The sequence below is a fragment of the Varroa destructor genome, unplaced genomic scaffold, assembly GCF_002443255.2.
Source record: "Varroa destructor unplaced genomic scaffold, Vdes_3.0 BEIS01000006.1, whole genome shotgun sequence".
NCBI classification, from domain to species: Eukaryota; Metazoa; Arthropoda; class Arachnida; order Mesostigmata; family Varroidae; genus Varroa; species Varroa destructor.
Window position 1 is genome coordinate 5,653,726 of NW_019211459.1, and position 23,966 is coordinate 5,677,691.

The 23,966-nt window shown below is 42.1% G+C and overlaps 1 protein-coding gene across 7 annotated transcripts in view; it reads left to right on the plus strand.

Moving 5' to 3' along the window:
- The window catches only part of LOC111252896 (semaphorin-5A-like), a 69,857-nt gene that overhangs the window by 26,075 nt on the left and 19,816 nt on the right, over nt 1-23,966 (plus strand). For 2 of the 7 annotated variants that reach the window (XM_086992409.1, XM_086992410.1), the window contains one exon: nt 11,134-11,320. The exons of the other annotated variants lie outside the window; for them this stretch is intronic. The gene's annotated coding sequence lies outside the window, so the exon portion shown is untranslated. The remainder of the gene's footprint in view (nt 1-11,133; nt 11,321-23,966) is intronic. 7 annotated transcript variants of the gene reach the window in all.

Genomic DNA, 23,966 nt, shown 5'->3' on the forward strand with positions numbered 1-23,966 from the left:
CATCCAGCAGCAGTCGGCAACATCAAACTGCAATATACCCTTTGCAACACGTTCCTGATAAGAACATTTTCAGCATGACGATTTCCTCGAAATCAATTTTTCTTCAAATAGAAGCCTCTTCCGATCCGAAATCTTATTCGTTTTCTCATAGCAGCTTCTCATCAGATCTCTGTGTCTGGGGGTCTGTAGTTATAACAAAGTTTCGCCTACGTAATTTTCACCTATAAAAAGGACCAAACCGCGCACACAATAGAAAACAAATGAATCGTCCGATTGCTTACAGGTGGCCAGCAGCTTCGTCGAGGGCATAACGTGAAGGCAGGAAATTTCTCAATATCTGTGACGTGCTTGCGTGTATATCTGAACTTGTGAGAATATATGGCATTTGTCAAACATCGCGAGCTATGTCGATGTAACGAATTATGCACGTTTTTATGTTTTATAGTACGAATAACTACAATAGTTTTATCAAGTGAGAGGTAGCGTTTTGGATTTTTATTTGCTTTTCTCCAACCGCTTTCCATATAAACCGGAGCCAGAGGAAAGCAGCCGACAGGAAACGACCCGCTAGTGGAAACAGACATAGAGGAAAATGATTTCAACGAATAACATGGCTGTGACAATCAGCTAGAAAGTAATTGATGGCAAATGGCGATTAATGTCGCCGATCTCCTATTCTATCTTCGTTTTAACACTAATAATGCAACATTTTGTCAAACGTTCCCCTTGCGTGCCCCATAGACTTGTCCTGTAACATACTTCATTGCAACTAGACGAACTGCTATGGCGACACTAGCGACAATAATAACAATAACAGAATTCGTTCGAACTTCATCACCGTAACGAGGTTTCACCGATTGACGGTTTCTTATGAACGCAAATATTTGACGACATGAGGTAAAAGTCAATAGTAGCGTGTCGAACAATAGATAATGATGCATAAAAGGTAACTATGATTTACGCCGTAATTGTGCAGTGGTTCATGTATACAGATACAGCTGCTTTGCATCTCAACGTAGTATAAAAATACTATCTATAGTCATTATCATTTCGTTTCGGTACCAGCGTGACTTCAAAAACAAGTTACTACCAGCATCATCGTAAAATCGATGATGATGATGATGATATAGTCACTAAGTTCCCTCGTGCATCTCGTCAATGCATTGCACCTGGATGACTTGGCATAGGCGTGCACGATAGATCCTGCCCGTATCGCCTGTAGCCTCTCGCGGGGTGCAGCAAACGTCTCTGCCGCTCCGTCGAACCTCAATTATAGTTTATCTGCGAATCGCAACGCACTGCCAATTATAATAATAATAACAATAACATTTTTTTTTTTTTTCTTATGGATAATTAATGTCCTCTGCGCTAAGTTTAAGCGTTGTGCATTAGTATTCGTTGGCAAATGTCGAAGTTGCCGCCACTAAACGTTATTCATGCCCACCATATTTTCTCCATTGCCACCAGAACTTTCCGCACGTTACTCTGATGGGTCGAAGCACGGCCATTTCTACCTAGCTGAATGGCTGATTTTGCTCATTCTAAGGACGTCATCCTTTTCGTTGGGTCCGTTGATGTTACTGGCGAATGTCCTTCTTTCCGTTTTTCTTTCAACCTATATGCCAACTGTACCGTAAATCCTGTTGAAATCGCTGGTAAGGGATTAAAAAAAGTCGCACGTTTGCGCTTTCTGCCATTCGTTTTCTCATGTTAAGTTGTTCCCCAGATTGATGGCCAAAAGCTATCCAGTTTCTGAAATCTCCTAGGCTTTTACCAGTTTTACTTGGCCGTTTAACTTTTATAGTTTTGCTTGATTCATTTTTGACTCATTGAGATTGATTCTAATTCGGGTGCCGTTTATATTTTAACTGGGCTACTGCCGTTAAGGTAATCTTTGTTCTTGCCGAGGCGTCTTTTGTATTCTACAGAACTTGTCTCAGCCTATTTGTTATTTTGCTACTTTGTCACCTTGTCGATATAGGAGCTTCTTGAAGGGGCTCGAGCCACTGTGATGCTTGCGCCGCCATCGCCACTGGCAACGGCAACAACAATATTGATGATAATAATAATAATTACAACAAATGCGCCATGCGGAAGGCAGGTAGTGGAAACAAGATGTGAAATGACTTTTTACGGTATTACTATAGTTCCACACGTGAGCCCGCTACGATTAAATGGGTCGATTGTTTGTACCCGTTGTTACTTCTGTTGATGACAACTGTGTTTATTGATCTTGGACAACATACCTATACATACACTATATATATATACCCATGCAAAAGAAGTGTGCGTTGTGTGGGGAAACCATTGACACATTTGTTGTGGGCAAACTGGACATAGACGTAGCTATTGGCTGTACAGCGTAATCTTGTACAGTCACAGGCGACGTGTCATCTGCTAAAGGCGTTGACCAACGTCGAAAGAACCACAAATACGTGGAATTGTATACGAGCGATGGATCAAGCAGTCGGTGCTAATGGATGGGTCAGTAGGGAATGAAGATGCGTCGATTATCGACTTTCTATTGCAGATGACCGTTGCATCAGCGTTAATTATTACTGTAAAGCCAATAACAAGCAGGTCGCCAGCCCTCTGGGGGCGCAAATCTACGGGCAGGAATTGACACCGGACGTTTATACGTGCCACAATAGGCTCCGTTCGGACCATAAGCGATTTGTTTCTTGACACCTCGTGTGAGATATAGATAGGAAATATTAGCTCTTCACTTCCTCGTCATATCATGATCATAAAATATTCCGTTTTTATGTTACTTTTGATAGTAATAATGGTACGTTGCTGTGACGAAGAGGTAGCATGCTATGCCGCCGGTGCTAATGATCTTGGTAGCTTTTCTTCCTCTAATATTGTTCATATAGTAAAACTATGACGAGTATCAGTAACATTAATAGTAATGAAAGTGATAAAAGCTTTGTCTAGATGAACGGCCGCTATATCTTTGGGGTGTTGCGGTGCTGGGACGCATCTGCAGCTACTGTTGATCTATGAGTATTGGGTATTAGTGATATGGACCGACTATAATGTACGCCAAAGTCCATAAGCTGCACAAAAGTAACCTGTATATATGTCAATGGGTCCACCTGGCTAGCCAAGTTATGCACTGAACTTGTGAATTGATTTCTGATGTGACCAAAGAACATATGGATCATTGTTCTGCGATGGTCGGTCACTTCAATAGGCCTTATACATTATTAAGTTATTACTATTATTATTAAATTGTACATATTGTAAAACGTCCGTCCGTTGACGTCTGGTAGACATGTACGTAAGACTTGCCCAACGCGGGTTCAACATCCCCTCAAGAGAGACAAGGTCATGACAAGTGATTATTTCTATTAGAAATGTATACACGCAAAAAAACAACAATTAAAGTGGCAATTTTCCCCGAACATAATAAATACTCGTATCGAACAAATAAAATATACTCGTATAAGCAACCTCTGGATTCGCATGTGATAAACAAACTTCTAAACGCGCTTACTGGGTCAGCCCTATAAAATAGGGATGTTATTACATGCCATGTACTTTCGTGCACTGCAATTGATAAGTACATATACTTTCACACGTACGGTTTTATATTTTTCTGCCTATAATGTAATGTAGTAACATGCTGTTCAGAAACACCTCGGTGTTTTATACCTCATGAGACGCGCGATTACATTTATCACTGGACTAGGCGCCCCAATGGCACCATCAACGGAACGAGAAGTTAGAAGAACAAAACGATGCGTAGCAGGCGATGTACCTAGATAGTCTTTTTTTTATAGCGATGATTTAGCTCCTGCGGCCGTATCGCTTAAGAAAGCCACGGTGTTTGAGTATACTACGCTTGCCAAGTGTGTCCGGGTCAGCCTTACACTGTACTTGGTAAAGGATTTTATTAGTTCTTATTTTCCACGGGCAGACTCCTTGATAGATCCTGATGCCCTTTCGCCGGTCCCATTCCCTGGGAATCGCAACCTTCCATGAGAAACTGCTATATCCGCGCCTTTTTTGCTGTATAACACAAAAATGTACTCGCAGTATACGTTTATGCACGGGCATGTAGAAATAACAATTTTTCAATCTGTGGCTGATTACTCCGTAATTTAGATTACTGCTTCCTAATACTGCTATTAGGAGGTATTTTTTTCTTGTATCTATATTTTATTATAATTAGCATTATTACTGATTGGAGTCCTATCAGGCTAACGAACGGTCGCTGTCTGCTTCGATTTCTTGGATATTCAGGCTGAAAGATTTACTTAACTAGTTATTGTTTACATTTTTTTGCATTCTCTCGTTTCTCGTGCATCGATGAGTTGGGGCCCCAGTCGCAGCCAATACTAATGCAGTCATGTTAGTTAGACCTAAAATCAAACGCTTATTTTAGCAATTCCGTTATAAATTGCATGTTCAGACATAAGAACAACTACTGCAGTACATTTGGGATATTACACAACGGGTACCCTTACTTTTGCAAATTATTCATGCTAAAGTATATACGGCATTCCCTGCCACTTTATTTTTTGAATTTCTGTTACTGCGTAAGATTTTTCATTTTATGTTACGGAAGGCTTCTTTAATTTACTATTTTAATGTATATGTGTCATTGGCCATTGTCGTATGCCTTCGTACGTTTTCAGTCAGAGACCTAGCCGTTAAAGCTATTGCTTTTTTTAACCCATTTAATATTGACTTGCGGTTCTGACAACAAGCGGACCTGTATCAAATGGAAATATTTAAACTAATCCATCATAATGTATATTTCTTACGCTATTATTACAGAACGTATTTTGATTTTTTGTTTTGAATGAAGCTACCCTCTAAAACCCATCCTGCCATGAACTAGAGCTCGGTTGGCCTTCAGCTTGTGCATTGTCAATTTTTAAGCCGTGAGTAGGTACAATACGATATCACTAACTGGAGTCGGCACTTACAGCTAACTGTTTACTGTTCTTCGTAACATTGAAACTATATGAAGGAGAATCAAACACGTAGGAACACTTCACGTCTTCGTGCTTCGTCAAAACACGAAAATCCGGAAAGGTACATTCATATTTTGTTCGTTGTACACAGAAAAATTTACGTTTGATGTTTGTTTATTTGACCACCTGCAAGATTATTTGAGCAGAGCTGACACAGATTGAAAAAGAAACCCATAAACCAGACGAGAATTGTACAATAAGGTTTATATTGTGTAAGCTTATTGCTTTAAGCGTGGCTGCTGTTCTATTTACAGGCTGTATATCAGCCGTCTTATCTCTGCAAAAGCCTCATTTTATCTGTGTGTGTGTGTGTTTGTGTTTTAAAAAAGCAATACATTATTACCTATGTTATTATTAGTGTTCCTATAATATGGAAGAGGTACATATAGAACAAGAATTATGACTTCGCCATGGAAGTTATCCATATAGTGAAGCCCGCTTCATTTTGGATCCTTCCAATGTTATGGCCGCGAACGGTCGCCTGTCGGGATAGTAGAGGTTGTCGTAAAGGCGTAATAGTTATAATGGTATTAACGCAACATCCACTGAAGCCAAATGCAAAGCTCCGTTTACCGCCACATCTGTGAAGTGTGTCATACGCTGCGACTTCACTTATATATATATATATATATATGTGTGTGTGTATACAAAGACTGTATCTAATGTTCTATCGATGAGAATCTGACTTCGATGTCCTTTGTCTCGATTCCCAAAACAAGCTTTCTCGGATGAGGTACGCTGTTGAAATGTTAAACTCAACTAAAGTTGACGGTAGCAAATCATTTATGAAGTCGCCAATGAAACAGCCCTATCCAGGTAAGCGAACGACAAATCGTCATATACCAGCGGAGCACCGATAACAACAACTCCGAAGTAATCAATCGCTATTGATCGCAGTATTGAACAAAATTACAGGAACGTCGGAGAACAGCTTGAAAGATCACTTGGCAACAAGTAGCGGTGACTTTGATGGCCGAGCTGGACCGAGACGATGATAGCTCGTAATACTAGACGTAATACTAGAAATACATAAGCATACATATACAGATGATCGCTGATAGCATATCATGGCAAAATTCTTCACTTGTTTTACTTGATAACAAACTAAGTTGTAAAACATTGATTTGTGTATGTCGAACGTATACGGCATAACTGGATTCGACGATGGCCTACTAGCCATCCTTTCGAATAGTGCCGCTACATTGCCTCGTTTTAGGCTAACTAGCAGTAGTTAAAAAAAAAAATGCATCTTATTCTATCGTTAATCTGTTATCATAATGATGATTTATAGATTGATACGTAGCTGACCTAACTCAGCAGTGTTCAATGTCCCATCCTTTCAGAGTTCGATATGAAACAAAAATAGACCCACGTACCAAAGTCGGACGCTTTCCTAAGCTGACGACAAAATGCAAAACACGTTTTGAGCTGTTACTATGAAATACACACACGTAAAGAAACGATGTCGTAAAGAAAAATTCCCCGCATTTGTAACTGTTTCCCCTCTTTCGTATGAGAGTTTGCCTATTTTTATAAGCAGTGGTTACTCGTTGTAGTTACATCGTTGTCTGAATTACATTTGAAGTGCTAATAGCCTCAAGGACGTTACAATGTCTGAAGTAATGCTTTTCAGCAATACAATGTTGTCCGTGTATTACGCCTGGTACTCAAGCTATTAGACGTTACTTCAGACGTTCACAGCAGTTTAAAAACGAGCCTACGACATAACGTCCCTTTTTTTTTTATTTGTGCTATTCCAGCCCATAGCGTCTGTACGTATACAATTAATAGTACACGTAGATGGTCGTTTTACTGTGTAATCTGTGTTATATAATAGATGGAGTCAGAAACAGCCTGTTTTCCCGCGCAAAAAATGGCGTACCCTGTTATAGTGATCATAACAATCTAGCAATGGTAACGATCCTGATACGGTTTCGGCACTTCGTCCCCATCAACCAATATCACGATGTGCTGTTGATAATGGCCCTACGTGTTGGCCTGACTCAACACGTTTGCATGCGTGCTATGTATGTACACGGCACACACATCGATCGAAAGCTTTAGCGTCTTTGTGTATTCATACCGAGTCGAAATTAATAATGAACCCAATGTGTCCTTAGCACTCACAAAGTGACAGGCTATGGACGCCGAGAAAAAACAAATCACTAAATAAAGACAGTGTTTCCAAATAGGGAAAAAAGCAGGGCCACCGTTGATAGCGCCACAACAATCTTCGGTATTCGGTGAACGTACATGATATACAATACTTTCATTCATAGCAACTTCGATGGAGCTGAATAAGCAAGACGTATGTTTCGCGAGTCACGATTCATGCTAATCGATTGGCCTACAGGCGGTACTGGTCGCCAGTTTGGCCGCTAGTACGGCCTGTGGCTCCCATCTGACCGCCATGATTATCGTATTCAGAACAGGCGAGCAGTAAACCACAGCAAAACTGAAGAAAGAAATAATATGTCGGCCATCGACGAAAGTAGCCGACTGTACGAAACAGGCCAATAAGGCAACGTGCCAGTCTTAAGGCACCAACCCAACGTGTTTATGGCTGAAGTGGCACCCGTCGGGTGCGCTTGCCAACGCACCGAAAGCAAGACATTTCTTCGAGACATTGTAGAAGCTGTAATAATAGTAATATTAATAGAAGTGATCGTCATACAATTATTATCTAGTCGTTTTTTTGTGTTGCACCTATCGCTTTTGCACATTGTAGATGCTGTATTATATAACATAGTAAAATAGACAATACCCGTCCTTAAACTCTGGTCGCACGCAGATCCGTGTGATTACGTTTGTTCAGTTATTCAGCCCTGACAGGTCGCGAGCAGCCGTTTCGCCATTTGCTTGTTGAAGATTCTCCTCAGTAAGAGATCAGTTTTAACGTAAACTGTGGCTGACGCAAGCCAAAAACTCAGTGCAATCAACCATAGCAGATCTGTGATCGAGTGTACCCGATGTGATCCAGCTGGATTCAAGGCAGGAGCGTTCGGCCATATTTACAAATGTTTGCTTTCGTAATATCCTATTACGCCAAACTTCGATGATGCTTGACGGCCATGATAACGAAAATAACGTTAGTCAAATCAGTAGCGAGGACGGCTTTTCCGTTAAAAGATTTATCAGAGATATTTAGATTAATAGTATTGCTAGTGTAATGGCTTAATGATATTTCATCGTTTAATGGCGCCCATTTGGAATAATTAGCGTCAACCGAGAGTAAAGTCATAGGCATATCTGTTTGTGATACTTGCCGAAGATACTTAAGCTTCAGCGAACAACGCGAATACGTTAGACGATAACTTTGCTACTTGTGCAGTATTTGTCTGCCGCTATTAGTCGGCGAACGGGAACCCCTTTTTATTGATTTCGCCATTGTTGCTTGAAATAGCGCTAAGTTCAACGGCGCACGTTCCTTCGGCGAGTGCTTTTATGATCCTTCGCCGTATCGTGCCGCGACTATTACTGCAAGCGCTCAAGCTTTCCTGCAACCCACGCTTTAACCGTACTGACGTTAGAGTATCACACTTCGTGTATGATTTTCTCGTTCTCTTCCAGCCCCCCTTACCGAGCGATCGGCCGTTAGGGTAATCGTTTGCTGCCGGGATCGAGTGTGGCAGAACAAGCGAACGTTTGGGAAAGTAAATACCCGAACTCTGTTATATATAGTGGCTGAACTTACTTTGGTGGGTTGTTAGCAGCTGCGTATGGGAGCTACAGTAAAGTGGTATTCGTTGGGGGTCCAAGGATTGAGTCGACGATCATTTACTCTGATCCTGAATGTTGGTATGAATAGTCAATCAGCGATAGGAGCGCAAAAACGACATATATAAACGTACATAGAATGAAAGTAAAGTTACAGTGAAATCATGTTCGGCCCTTTTGAGAGTCGCAGGGTATGGTATTAATATCGCCGACCAACCTCGGTTTCAAAGCTTTGCACAACTATATATCAGGACAAATATTGGTGTCTCAGTCGCTCAACACCGCTAACATTCTTATACAAACGGCGTGCGGAGCCCATCTCATCTAGGACAAAGGTTCAGCTTATCAAATATTCGTATGTATTCTATTGTTCCAATAACGAAGCGTTCACGCGACACGAAACTAAGTGGCTAATTTACTCTCGCCTATTTGATATATATACTTCTTTATTTCCATAGGGATCCGTACAGGTTGCAGTGAAGACTTAGACCAGCTACAGCCCTCTTCTAACCCTAATTGTTTATCTATTATGTTCAATATGAGATTAAACTTTTCTATTTTACTTGACTAGTTAAAGCAAGTACGTTGTTTACACATACAGCCAAGCTATTACGGTAGTATAGAGGGAGATTAGGCGGTGCAGAGGTTGGACGAAGGAACAACAAGATATATTCACTAATGAGCCAAGTGATCATTTGCAGGTAGGTAATTTACTATTGGCGAACATACAGCAGCCTGTCTCACTTTAAACGCCCCGTGTAGTATTACGTGCTTGTCTCGCTGGTCTTTTGTCAGGCGTCACAATATGCCCCACTTACAACTGCAAAACTTTCAGCTCATTAGAACTACGCTAAACGATTAATGAAAAACCGAACGATTCGATTACATGAGCTGGCACTAGCAGTAACAAACGACTACCTGGGCAAAACAGACCAGTTCGCAGACCCACAACAACAAATACTGAACGCTTCAAGGCGGCTAAGGTGCTATTGGTATTGTTGTTACAACAAGCGCTGCTTTGACCAGTCGCCTTCAGTAGGCTGACCTGCCTGCCTGCCTGCCTGCCTGTCTGTCTGTCTGTCAACTGTAATTTATGCTCTGTATCCTATGTGTGAGGCCTTGAGTTTCTGGGCGCTAGCTCATTAGCTGTTTCGCTTTCAATCGGACAATTTTTCGGCTAGCATTTGCGTGTTGATCTTTTCCTCCGCCCATTGGTTTGTTTTTGGAGATCGCTAAGCGGACCGACGACGACGACAACAACAACAACAACAACGACAGTGAAGGTCCTGGCGGCCGCTACCTCTAAGCAGCACAAACTTGTACCGTTCCTGTTGAAGCTGTCCCCCAATTGCTGAATTCGGTAAAAGCAATAAATGCCACTGCCTGCGTCTGTTTGAGTTTAACGCTGGCCTGATCGCGGTGGCCGCTCGCACCGCAGGTGGCGCTCGTGTTGTTTACGATGGCTGTCATCATCATCATCATCATCGTCGTCGTCGTCGTCGTCGTTGTCGTGATACGGCAGTGTTTTTGTAGAACCGGTGGCAGTAAGGGTAGCGCGTTGCGTGTTGTTTTCGTTGATTTCGCGCCCCGCACGCAAACGCCGATCCACGCGCCGTGAAGTCCCATTCACAACACCGCCAACAGCTAGGTTCCTGGCTATATATACATGCAAGCACTCATCAATCCGGCCACCAGCGGGCGCCGCAGTGATTTCGTCCTTCATAGTAACTGTATTGCGTGGTGTCGACTGGTCGGATATTAGCGCTTGTCTGGAATACTATAGACGGTTTTTGATTCCGGATACGAGGACGGCGGCACCAGTTGTGGTTACGGACGTATCTAGTCGGTTGCCGCTGCTGCGCAATACATCATTCGTACAATATATATACATATATGCAGATGATACTGCAACTTCAAGTCATTTAGGCCCACTGAGCGTATGTGTGTCTCAATAGCGAACTTTTTCGCGCCTTTCAACTTTAGAACCGCCGATGGGAAACAGAACTGTTAATGTATATTTCACTGGCCAGCTCTAATGATCGACCGGCAACGACACATAGAAGCTCGTTGTCAGGCTGACACTGCCTGCTGATTTCATGAACCTGCGCTATTTGATTGTTGTTGGATGACGGTACCAGGAAAACACCCATGACACAATTGCGTAAATTAAATGATACTCAAGCGATTTTTGCTGGTAGTAATGTCGCATTGCAGAATAGGCATATGCCGAACGTACAGATGTCTGCGTTGACAATATAGGGTGGACAAGATGTAGAGCAACTAATGCGGGTCACGTTCATGCAGCGACCGAATTATCCCAGTGTTCTGCAATAGTCAATCTACTAATGCGACAAAATCTAGTTAATTGTTGTTTCCAATTGTATAGTTCACCTGTACACTATGCTAACGTAGTAACCCAACGTCTTTGCAGAGGTAACGTTAGTATCAACGAAAAGTTATGATGTATTTGGATAGAATTGGAGACAGGATAGCGATGTCGGATAGAAGGTGATAGCAGGCGACGGCTGCACGCAGAGCTGATGAGTGCTAGAACGCTACACGTTTTCCAGTGTCAACGAGCAGCATGGAATTGACCGCCTTTCTCAATGATTCCTAAGGTAAAATATCGTTGCACGTTGCATAAGATCAATTAAAATGCAGGAGCATTTTAATAATGAAAAATGAATTTCTTTGGCGGTAAAATTTCCAGCTTTCTAACGACGATCGAATCGTTATAATAAAAACATTCACAGGCCTTCGGTGTCCTCATTTAAATGCACTGTATCTTCGAATTTGTCACTCCTCTAGCCTCTCGTTACGCAGTTATAGATTAAACATAGGTATATGTGGCAGGTAGAGCATCTGGTAAAAGGTTAGGTAGGTAAAGTAGGCTAATTCCATGGAAAAAAGGGTTGCCTCGAATCTGCGTCATAAGGGCACGTCGAGTTAGACTTTTCCGAACTTTTCCTATGTTTGTTCGATGATGGTGCTAAAAATTAAAGACAGATGTGTCGATTCGACAGGTTCAGACGTTAAAGTTCTTCAGAGAGAACTGCTTGTTTTCAGGCGAGAGAGCTACCACTGTTCCAAACTGAGTCTTCTACCTTTCGTCTCGCTAAGAACTGGCACTGAAGAAAACCAAGAAGCGACTATATGTCTCTTCTCTGGCTACTTATGCGTGTAGAACCGTATTAACATTCTACAATCAGCAAGCCCAGCGTTTCGAATTCTATGGTATCGCTACCTTAATAAACAGCAGCGCGAATTCATTTGTCGCTTAGGGAAGCGCGAACTTGCGGAAGAGGGGGGGGGGGGGGGTCGTTGGTTATTTTATTGTCGCAGAGCCAATATGCCCAGTAAACATACGAGTTAAATAGAATTGTCGTAAATAACCTCGCTTTCCACCGTAGACGAAAGCCATTAGCGGTAACAGCTGCAACAGTCAATAATAGCAAAAACAGCGGTATCACTATAACGACATTACAGAAGCATGATCGGTTGGGTTTGATCATCACTTGGGTTTGCTGGAAGCCACCGCGCTGTTGATGTCCGCGTGAGCTCTCTTGCTGGTGCCCGCCTACGAAATATTTAGCTATAGCGAGCTGATTACTTGGTATAGTGATAAACCTTACATATGTACGCACCTGGATAATTAGTTTGCGAATCTTTGTCCGTTAGATATAAGCCCTCTTCCTTCTTTTCTTGGAGTGCCAATTCTTTTCTAGTCCTTCCGATTTTCTGCAGTTTCGTATTTTGGTCGTGGCCAATGAACGAGAGTTCGTCAGATGGCGCCCGACAAAAAAAATATTGTTAAAATCTCGTGGGATCATGTAGGCAAAAAGACGAACAAGGGAAAGGACTAAAAGTGGATAAAAAAAGAAAAAAAACGATACGATACGATTTAACGGAATCCATCACCGTAACGGCCGTTATTAGTGATGATTTCCCTGTCCTGTGGTGCTTCGAAAGGGGTGCTTATAACGATAGCGATAGAAAATGCTGAATAGCGACGATCTAGTGAATCAAGTGAACTTGGAAAAAGAGTGGAAGTGGTCCATTTTTACATACCCGGGTTCTGGTAAAAGTTAGTTCACTATCTGATAGCTACTTTCGACAATACTACAAGCGCTGATGCAGTGATTTTTTTCTACACTATACATATACAAAAAGTCAAGTTCTACACGCTAGAAAGTAACTCCAATAGGCTACATATAACTAAACAAACAACGTTAACCGTTAATAAGACAGGATCGACAAATAGAGTTTAGCAAAGGTTATAAAACTAGCGCAAAATGTCCTTCAGGCTTTATCAGCCTGTCTGGTAGAACCTGTTTCCTCTTCAGGCTTTTCGTTGAATATGATTAAGGGCGTTTCGTAACCGCTTTTTCTCCTTGGGCTGTTTTTTTTTTGCATTGCTTTGTCTGCAAGGACCTGTTCGTGTGTTGCCGAATTATTTAAAGTGCTACTGTATTCTGCTCTGGCCCGATTGTCCAGGGAAAGAGGACATTCAGAGACGCAGACCATAAAAGCAAGCGAGGGGGACACGGGAAGAGATCGCCAACCAGGTGGAGCCAGAGTGACTCCAATTATTATTGGTCAGGCACAGAAGCAGCAAGGGGGCGACTTGCGACTAAGGGGGCCTCCTGTGATTTTTATTTATTTTCTGTTTCATTTTCATCGCTGAGCTCTTTACGTGTTCTCTGCATCATTCGACGCTGTACCTTCTTATTTCCCTAGTATATTTATTGTTGTTGTTTCTTAGATATCTTTTAAAAAACATCCAGAAGGCTGAAGGTACTACGAAGACGATTGTTATCGCTTTGTGTGGCCGCTTCTGCTGTTCTGCGAAAGCTTAGACTTTATCAGCGAAAAAGGCTGATCCAACAGATCCAAATGCAAAGTTCCGCCGTCGTAATGATGATTTAACCGAGCGGAAGAGCCGGCAGACCAGCCACTGGGAAATAATATTGCTATTCTTTGTTACATAATGACAAAAGTAGCTACAGCTCTGCTATATTATGTTTATATTACAATTTTCCTGTTTTTTTTTTGTCTCACCGCTTTCATGCAGTGATTCACTTGACACCGTCGCTTGGATTGAACATACGTTATGGTCAAATTGTACGCCCGAAAAATCAACCCCAATAGGCTACATATAAATAAACTAAGGCACATTTTTCTGCCAATGTCGCATAAATTAAGTCAATACTATAATGTCCTATAGAACGTTATATAACATGTCCTAATAGCTGAGACAGCTTTGTTGCTATAACTAAACAGCGTTTCCTTATAGGACTGTATCGGATATCGAGTCGTCATGTGTAGTATCGTTACGTTTGTGTCCGCACTGATTTGATTATTTTCCGCCCACGCAAGGGGCGTTATTCTGGGTGTGGCATGTATCATATAGTCTCTTCCACCCACGTATAGCTCTCTCGTTGTCTGTTTACTATCTTCGTCTACTCCATTGATTGGGTTCTTTAGACGTACCCTCAGAAATGGGCCTCATGACAAACGCAGCGGAAGAGCCAGTGTCGCATGTCTGCGGCTTTGTCGAAGATGGCTTTGTTTTTTTTTAAAGAGATTCGCGGTACCGCATCTCAATTGTATTCACGGAAAAAGATGTTGATGACTTAAGATGAATAAATGTATAGCTCAGCTTGCGAATTATTAAATGACAACGTTTTCAATATGTGGTTCGTGATAATAGTAACTATAAAAGCTTGCGTACGTATGTTCATCGTCGTCATTTACCGATAGCGTTGTGCATTTAGGTTAAACACTAGGCAAAAGCATATTGACCTTGCTACCTGTTCCTGATGGTTAGTACCCAGGGTTCTGTGAGAAAGGCTACTTTAAAAAGGACTCATTTTGAATAGAGTGCTGAAACTGGTGTTTAAAACAAGAAAAGTCATCCATATATCATCATGCCCTTGATCACTCGCCAGAGAAATACGTTCAACGTCGAATCGGAAACATGTTATAGAGACGTACCCAAAGTCTCCACGGTAAAATTTTACAAAAACAACGTCGATACGCAGTCGAAAGGGCCATCCCACCCCATTTATACAGACATTTGCCCAATTTGATTTCTACCCAGAACAACGTACCCAGTCGACACGGACTGCAGTGCTACGTTGCAACTAAACAAACACGCATAAGGAGTCTGATTATACTACAGCAATGCTAATCAGATTCGAAAACGCTAAAAAATTAGTAGGGTGCCAATGAAAGGGTGTAGCTGACCATGCGCTGACCTGGTAAGGAAGGTAAAATGGAGATGTTAAAAAAATTGATACGTATGCGAGAAATAGAAAGGAATAAAGTAATTATAAAAATTTGCTTTTTTATCAAGGACGGACAGTGTTAATCACGAAGTGCCCAACAATGACATAAACCAATAAATGACTCTATCTAGCACAGTTGGCCTTCTTTACTCGCCTATTATAACGTCTCTTGGTCAGGCAGCGCTCTTTGGGGTACGCTCCATCTTCTCTGCCATCTCTGTGGTGATACTTCATGGGCGTCATCAGCTGGCGTCGACTATTACAGGTTGTTAGGGCGGCGGTTGATGACGGTCTGTTACCCTTAATGTATAACATAATAATATAGATGTGCATTAGTGACACAAGGTATATCCAGGGATCAAGCATAATTGATGACAACGCCTAAAAGAAGTGGCATCTCTTGTGGCCTAATCAATCGGCCTGTCGATCAATTGTCAAAGTTGATTTCTCCTCTAGCATCTATCGATCAGATGGATAAGGGAAAACTGACGAAGCAGTTTTTTCCCGTAACAAAGACCAAATTTTGATCGCATTTTTTCTAATAAGATAAACCAGATAAGTTTATGGCCTGACGCTATTCAGCATTCGTTCGTTAATAGTAAGAATGTTTGCTGGTCGTAACGTTTCCCGTTCAATTTTGCTCAAGGACATGATCGAACGGATTCCTGGACGTCATCCTTGAAATGTCTTATTTTAGTTCATCAGCGGTGATATTTTTTTGCAATATTAGTACTAATAATGAACTGAGATGACAATAAGTTTGTCATTGTTTGTTTGTTATTTTGAGGTGACCGACAGGTAATCGTCGTCGTCAATGCTTACGCTCATCTATGGGACACCCATTCTATCATCAACATTTATCTTGCAGAGCCGAAATGTCTGGTTATGCAATGACCGCTTGGGCAGTTTCATTCGTAAACGTTCCTGGTAGACGATTCGGGCACACGAATACGCTTAACTACATATTGATATTATATATAGCTAATTTGTAATGATTTGTCGCAGGCAGTCACATCTGTCGCTGGCTGTTGTCGTTATGGAAGGCTACTGATTCGAAGATGAGTCGCTTTGAACAGACCAACTCGAAAGCCAATTGACGATTTAAACTTCTGCCTAAGTCAATGCTGTGGATAAAAATATACGTCTTTTAGTTTCTCGGCAACACCCATCATTGTGCCGACAGCGAGTTTCGTGTACGTCCGCTACTTCATCCGGGGCGCTGTAGTCGTTGAATTCGTCAAGTGTTCGGTTCGAATCCCTACCATCTCTTCTTTTCTATTTCCTTCCACATTGTTCCGTTCGGTCTCGTGGCGTCCGTAGATTGATCCAATCATCACGATAAAATGGAAGATGTATATTAGCAGCATAAGGGTATCTTCAGCAGGTCAAGTTTTGTTGGCAGAACGAAACGCCTCGGAGTGGCACCGATTAACAATATCGTCTACATTTACAGCGTCAGATTCCGCCAAACGTCATCGAAATTGTTCGTGTCGTACTATCAGACACGAACGTGCCTATGCTCTCCACTTAGTCAACGCTTGTTTTTGAGTTTTCTACGACAAATTATAATATAGAGATATATAATTTACTCTACAATGTGCGAGTGGCAAAAAAAAACGGTGTACGCGTAGTTTTAAATCAGGTAAACTTGTGCGTGCATAACACATGGCCTGTTCTAAAGTTCGACACAAGCTCGATATCTAACGAAGACCTGTTCAGCATCCCTTACCAGTGGAAATTTGAAATTTTGATCTTATATTGAAATCGACGATGGCTTCCAGGTCATCATGGCCTATCAACAAAAATCCGCGGCGATAATCAGAGCAGTCCTTGTGGTAGCCCGCTAACTGGCTGTACAAAAGAATTCCTTTCGAGATTATGAAACGACCCAGGAGATCGACTGGGAGTCCCCTTGCTTTTGCTTCAGATGGAAACCAGCTGCGGGCGGAGGTCGTTGAAAAAGCAGAAGACTCCTTTCAAACTCTATCACCTGTCAGAAGGCATATTTTCTACCAGCTAATCGAACGCGATCACAATCTGATAGATGGCCAGAGACGCGTGTCACGTCGGTACATTCGGATCAGTTTTCCGACTGAACCATGACTAGCTGATGCTTGCTAATACTCACGAACAAAAACGTATTCCCGAAAAAGCAGTGAAGCTTCGAAAGAACGTTTTCCTTTTTGAAATACTTAGATAAAGTCATTCATAATGACTTAATTAATTTCATTAAGTGTCTCCTCGACCATCATAAGGTCATTATTACTACAGTAATTAAATTAATGAATATCTGCCTATTCGTTAATTGAACAAGTGGATCAGCTCAGAGCAGAAAGCAATAACGCATGATAGTCAGAATTTCTGACGAAAAAAAATCACGTGTCGAAGTTATATTGTATTTTATTAGATCCATTATCTATGTTCATCATGTCAGCGCTGTACATCTCCGTCACGTAGAACGTACGCATAACTTATAAAAGCGAAGTTCGCTAGAACTATCGTTTATTCTACCGTGATGACCGTGGAGCCCGCCGCTTAGGAGGGTGCAGTCAGAAAGCACCTGATTCTGTACGTTTCGTTATTTTTTCTTCGCCACCAAGTTAAGGCGCTTGTACCCAGGCTGCGTTCGTTCGTGCCCATAGGGGCACGTCGCTAAAACGAAATTGAAAAAGGCGACATGGCCAAATAGGCACAATACGATAACAGAGCAAGCAGCTGTAGGCGTTAGCTATCATGACGCTTGATTTAGGGGTACGTTAGCAGGCTGGTTGAATCAGCGCATCGATCGACGACGTGAATTCCGCACTACAGACCTGCTCAAATACGGATAAAGATGCAGACGTCTGTGGAGAACTTAAGCTGCGTCCGTTATAGCAATAGTCATAACTATATTCTCTTTATGACCGGTCAGACGGTAAGACCACCTGCAAGGTCCCAGCCATCTAGAAACAAGGGGCTGGAAGAGTTTATGCAAAATATTGTATGTAAAAAGAATGTATTGTTATATGTAAACTATGCGCGGGCTTAGTATAATTGATCTGATTAGAACGTAGAACGGTTTCGATTAGGCAAGATACAATTAACCATCCAGTCATTTTCGCTAGATGAGTTCGACCCCCGGGTTACGGAATAGAAGTTGCTTTTATTTATTATACATTGGAAGGCAGGGAAAAATGTCTTCTGAGTTGCTATAGGGAACGTATTCGTTCTGAGAGGCCGCACATGTTCTCATCCTTTGCCGTATACTTAATGTATTTGCGTAGGTATTTAATTTTATTAATGAAATAGTTAGCTATTGAAGCTCACGTTACGTAAAATCTCTTGATTGCAAGCGAACGTTATTGCGCACGTATGTGCAGAATGTTTCTCCACGGCAGCTTTCTCAGACCCATGGAAAGTCTCATGAGAATCGTTTTTTATAATAAGTCAATAAGTGGCCTGTTTAGCCAATCTCGCCAGAGAGGCCGTCTGCGCATTTACCGACATAAACGCGGCTGCCAACGTACTCAACTAACAGGTACCAGATAAAAACAACACTGGGATTTCTAATGCACCTAGTGAGCATCCTCTATGGTGAAACGTCATTACCAAAATAGGTCGTAGATGTCCTTAACAGAAACTCCCTTATCCTCTTCTGTCCGCGATGGTCATCGTCATCACCCCCATCGTTACCAGTAGAATCAACTCGAGGATAATTTCTGTTTTCTTTTGATTTATGTATATCCGCCCCCGTGCAGACATACAGCTGTTAATCTTTTCAGTAAGAAATACAATGTAATTATAATTATCTTTGTCATGATCCGTTTCCTTAGATCATACCTATTACTTTTATTATCATAATATAGTCGAAGTCGGTCGGGTCGGCACAACTTAACGCTCTAAGTTACGACTTTGCCAACCACGTTCCCTATTGGGGATTACAAAACGGGAAAATTTCTACGTACAGGGAGGTTCTAAATACAGAGAGGTTACTCTCTGTTCTAAGGGCCCTTGGAGTGTGTGTGTGTCTCTGAATGGGTCTGTGTCTCAAATGTCAAAAAAAAGAGTCCTCAAAGTTTGGCGTCAACCAGTGCGCCACGTGCGCGCATGTCTTGACAACAATCAGAGACTGAGTACAAGCAGACATAAGGGGTGATACCCCCGTTAGGTTATCGATAGGGTGGTGTTTCTTGAGTTCGTGACCGTATAGCTGAAGCACATCAGAGTTCATTCTTGGATTAGCGTTTGCGACGATTGAATTTGTTCTTTCAGCGAACAGCAAAGTAAGCAATAACTCCGTCGAACCGTCAGGCGTTTTTATTCGTTGAGAATAGACACAGCGCTTTGATGGTGGTAGGAGCAGCGGGAGTAACGACAACTCATCAACGAGCGGTTTCTGGCAGCAGACTGACAATCGGCAGACGCTGTAAACCTTGATTCTTCTTTAGCTTTTTGTGACGAGACGACCGCCATCATCATTCTCGTCCCATACCGTCTTCCTTTCTTTTTAGATGTAGTTACTACCGTACATGCTCATAGTTCCGTTGCCGCTACGCGGATACTCCCGCGATTTTTCTCATCGTCATGGATGCACTGTTTGCTATCATTGCCGACATGGTCGAAAGATGTGGCTTTATCAGGGGGCAGCAGTTATCGGCGAACAGCAACGACAAGCGGGCGTCTGTCGCCGCGCGGACTGGCCGAATGTGCTTGCTCGACCAGCTGCTTACGGGAAGGGTGGCGTCCCACTTACAGTTGAGTAGCGACAATAACGACGATATTAACTATAGCAAACAGGCGCTGCTAACAAAAGGCCACTGGCAGCGAATGCCGGATTTATCTACCGTTTGTCTTGTACTGCTTCACAATGAGCTTAATAACAGGCCCTCCTATGCTGCCGCGATGGTAGGTCATCACCGTGAATACGAAGAGTGACAGGAAATGCAAAACAAGCCTTTCAACTCGAATGCAAACCAATGCAATAACCTAACGTCAGCCCGTTAGCTGGCTTATGCTTTTACGCGCATAAGTGAAAGGGCGAAGGTCCATAGAAAAGTCTATCCGATTAGTATTAATGGAAAAAGACTATTGAATATCAAGTTAGTGATAGTCGATGTAGCAGTTTGATGTAAAATGGAATGAAACAGATGATAACTGGGCTAGTAGACCAGAATTGCCGATGTCGTGAGTAACGGCGAACGTGATGTGGGGGTTGCTTGGGCGGCGCAATTGCTCCTTCAGTGATAATGTCCACCCGGATCAAAACAGTTGCCCCACTACGTGGGGGAAGATATTCTGCTTTCATAACGAAAGTGCACAGTGTGCAACAAAGTAATATGAGTTACAGCCGGTTCACAACGGCGCGCAAAAGTATGGCACGAAACGGCCGGGGAAGTGGTGGCATTCTGTAGAACAGAATACGTCAAAGACAGCCAGCCGTACGTAGCCGTCGGCTGAAACAAGGTGGCAATGGCAGCAGCGACGACAATATTGCCATGCTCTGCCCTATATTATCTGCAAATGTTCCGCCAAGCGTATCCGTCTGCCCATTTAGACATAACAGTTTATAATAATTATAATAGCTTTTATGCGGTGCATGCTTTATTATGTTGTCCTGCTTGTGTAGAATGAATGGTTATACGTTAGACGGACGCGCCAGCAAATGGCCGTCAAAGTAAAGGCGACAAAACGTTCGCTGGGAGGCGTCATTTATTGGCGTTAAACGTCAGCCCTCACATCACTAAGTTATTCATCTAAACGTAATCAATGTTATAATTAGGTGTTGTTTAGTTTATCATGCCTTTTTGTTGTTAACTAAAGGGAAAGCGTTGGTCAGGAGAAAAATACAAGCTATTAACGGGAACGCTGTGCATTTGACATCCGAAAGCCATAAGTTGGATGCGTCCTATGATAGATGATAGGGTATTGTGTGGCAGATGGGTAACAGAACAGATTCAATTGTTTATATAGTCAATAAAAGAGAAAAAAAACTAGTCTCCATTATATTACTGGTGCCTCTCATGAAATCTTTTTATTTCTAGGATTCCGAGAAAAAGGGCAATAAACAGCGGAACAATCATGTTTAGCACTGAAGACGCTTTGCGTCCCGTTAGTAAATTTTATCTATTGGGCTTTAAATGTCAGTTTACGTTGGACCACATCAATGGACTGGCGCTGATCATGCGTACTGCTAAAGAGATCATTTATTGCAACAGAGAGGCTCAGCTACACGAAGTCGGAATAAACGATAATAAGTGGATCCGAATAAGACCATTAAAGACTCACCCGTACGATACGAAAACACTGGCCCAGTCAACTGAGATCAATACGGCCGATTTTTTTGCAATACTCTGCTGTCTATCATTTGTTCAACAAAAACTGTGTTCGTCAGCAGTCACCGGCCGCAGAGCTTTTAAGGTCCTTTGAAAAAAATGATAGATGCACACGACACAATCCATATTTACTAATAAATAAGAGAAAAAAAAAAAAAGATAAAATCTACAGGCAGAACAAACGGATTCGTTTATGCATTAATAATAAGTAGGTCGAGAAAAACATGGAAGAAGCTGGAAACACATCAAAGCAGCTTTGTAGCTCAGTGTTCGTGCTCAATAATACTCAAATATACACCTTGTGCCGTTTTTTATTGACGTTCGGCTCAACTGACAAAAAAATAAAACGAATTTCGGTAGCTGTGCGTCTCATAATTGACAGACGGCCGCGGTACTTGTCGCCATTACAATCCAATGCCGTACGTACGTGTTCGTGCCACTTTGGTGCCAGACAGTTGTTATGCTACCCAACAGGTGGCTTACGGGCCGGCCTATATGCCTGATATATTCGTACGAAAAAGCAAAAATGACTTAAATGTTAATTACTATTCTGTATGGGCTAGCAACAGAGACGGCAGCAGAAATAAAAGTTTTTTTCTTTTTTACTGCAACATACTTCTGTCGCTACAGCCGAAGACTGCGCAAGAATTTCCCTTGCAAATATCTCTTCTCATTAACTGAATGTAAAGATGTTGAGGATTGAGCTGCGGATCTATGCACGTACGCCATCGTCATCGGTTACTGGCAGTCGCTCGTTCCCTCCAAATGGGCTTTTTTTCTTTGTCGCCGATCAGTGTTGCTTAGCGATAGCGGTGGCGACCGTAACGGTTAATGCCTGCCAATGTCTTGGGTCGTTTCGCCCCATATCAGCGGTATTGGGCTGGTGTGTGCGATGCTCGCGGTTCTGTACAGCCATTAACAGCAAAAAGATTTGCACAGCATTTGCGATATAGCCTCGCTATTCCTAGTCGTACTCGCGTTTCGCGAAAGACGACTCTGTTGAATATATTCTTACAATAATAATAATAGCTGGTTCGCTAGTTAATCGTACGATAGATTGTATCATAGAGTTGAAACACTGACGTTTGTTTATGCGTTATTTGTTTTTGGCGACGTTTATGTTTGTGGCTTTTGCGGCTGTGTTGGGGCTTCACTGGCGTGCATCGCGACAACGAATGTTCAATGTTTATTGCTGAACGACGGCACGAACGTGCTAGCAACATCATTTGCTATACTTTGAATCTATTTGGTAATAGTTTAAGCGCTCATTGATTGACTCATTCAAGTGATTTCTGAACGCGACAGATAAGACGACGTCAAAAAAGTCGGTCAGACAGCGTGTAACGGTAAAAAGGGACTTTCCGCGTTGATGAATACGTTGCCGCCATGAATGATGAGTACGTGAAGTCTGCTCGGTGGTTAAGACGAGTTCGTGTCATGTCCCGCGCGCGTTTATGTTATGTATCCGCAAATAGAGGACGATCTATAAATGTCTTATATGGTTGTTTAAAGACAGTGCTTTTATATGTCTAGTCTCTGAGCAACGAATGATGTAACAATCTTTCGGATCGTCAGCAGGAAAGCCGTAGCTTAACAGCTAGAGCTGATCTGTCGATATGTGGACCCATTCATTGTTTCAATGCATTTTCATCGCATGCGCCCTGTAAAATTTAAATAACCAAAAAATAAATCATTGTGGCCCCTAAATACATCAGAGCTAAAACGTTTCGAAAAGGAGATTTTTTAATTTCAAAATATCAATTACGACCTTTACCTCACGCGGGATGGGTATCTTGTAAATGGGCGTATTCATAAAAAGGGCATATTCATTTGTAGAGACTGTTTATAACAAGTCCATTACATGGAGACGTTAAAGGCTTCCCCATGAGGCCTATATGTCCATGGACACCATGATAGAAATTAAGATTAACATACACTACGATATGAGAAAGGTCGTTTATCGCGCATTTGATAGTTGGTAAGTCGCACTCCACGATACCGAGGTTTAACCTAATTAAAACGCATAGATAATTACTTTATCCTACGTTAAGAATTAATGGTTCTCTAATCACACATCCACTAACTGTTAGAACCAAGTAGGGCTATTCTAACTTTACCCACAAACAAGTTTAAGTAAACCAAACTTTAGAAGATCAAGCTAAAATACAAAGTTCAAACAGGATCCCTGGTAGATCTGAGTGTCCTGTGCAGGGCATCAGATCAAAGCTTAAAAGCGGAACATTGCTTATATGAACGTAGAGCGTAGTTTAGAAAAACAGCGACCAATAGTAGGTGGTTCTCATTCTGTGGGTATCCGGTGCATTTGTCATTAAATCCGCGGCAAATTTTCTGGCTATAAAGTCGGTAAAAAAAACTCGGTGCTCATATACTGGGGTCATATGCGAAATTAACTACCGGCCAAATAGTCGATGCGTATATAAGGACGCAAAATTGTTCTTGCTAGAGAAGCACAGGGTAGTAACGCATTTTCCACTATGAGCTTTCCATTATGAGGGTTATGAGAAGCGCAGGACGTCACTGCTCTGGCGTCAATTCTGCACGAAAAATCGATTTGATCGCTTTTGACTGCGCTGTCACGCGCTCAGCCGTGTCCTGTCTGAATGACATTCTACGTAAAATCATTTTGGACACACCGAGTAATAGCT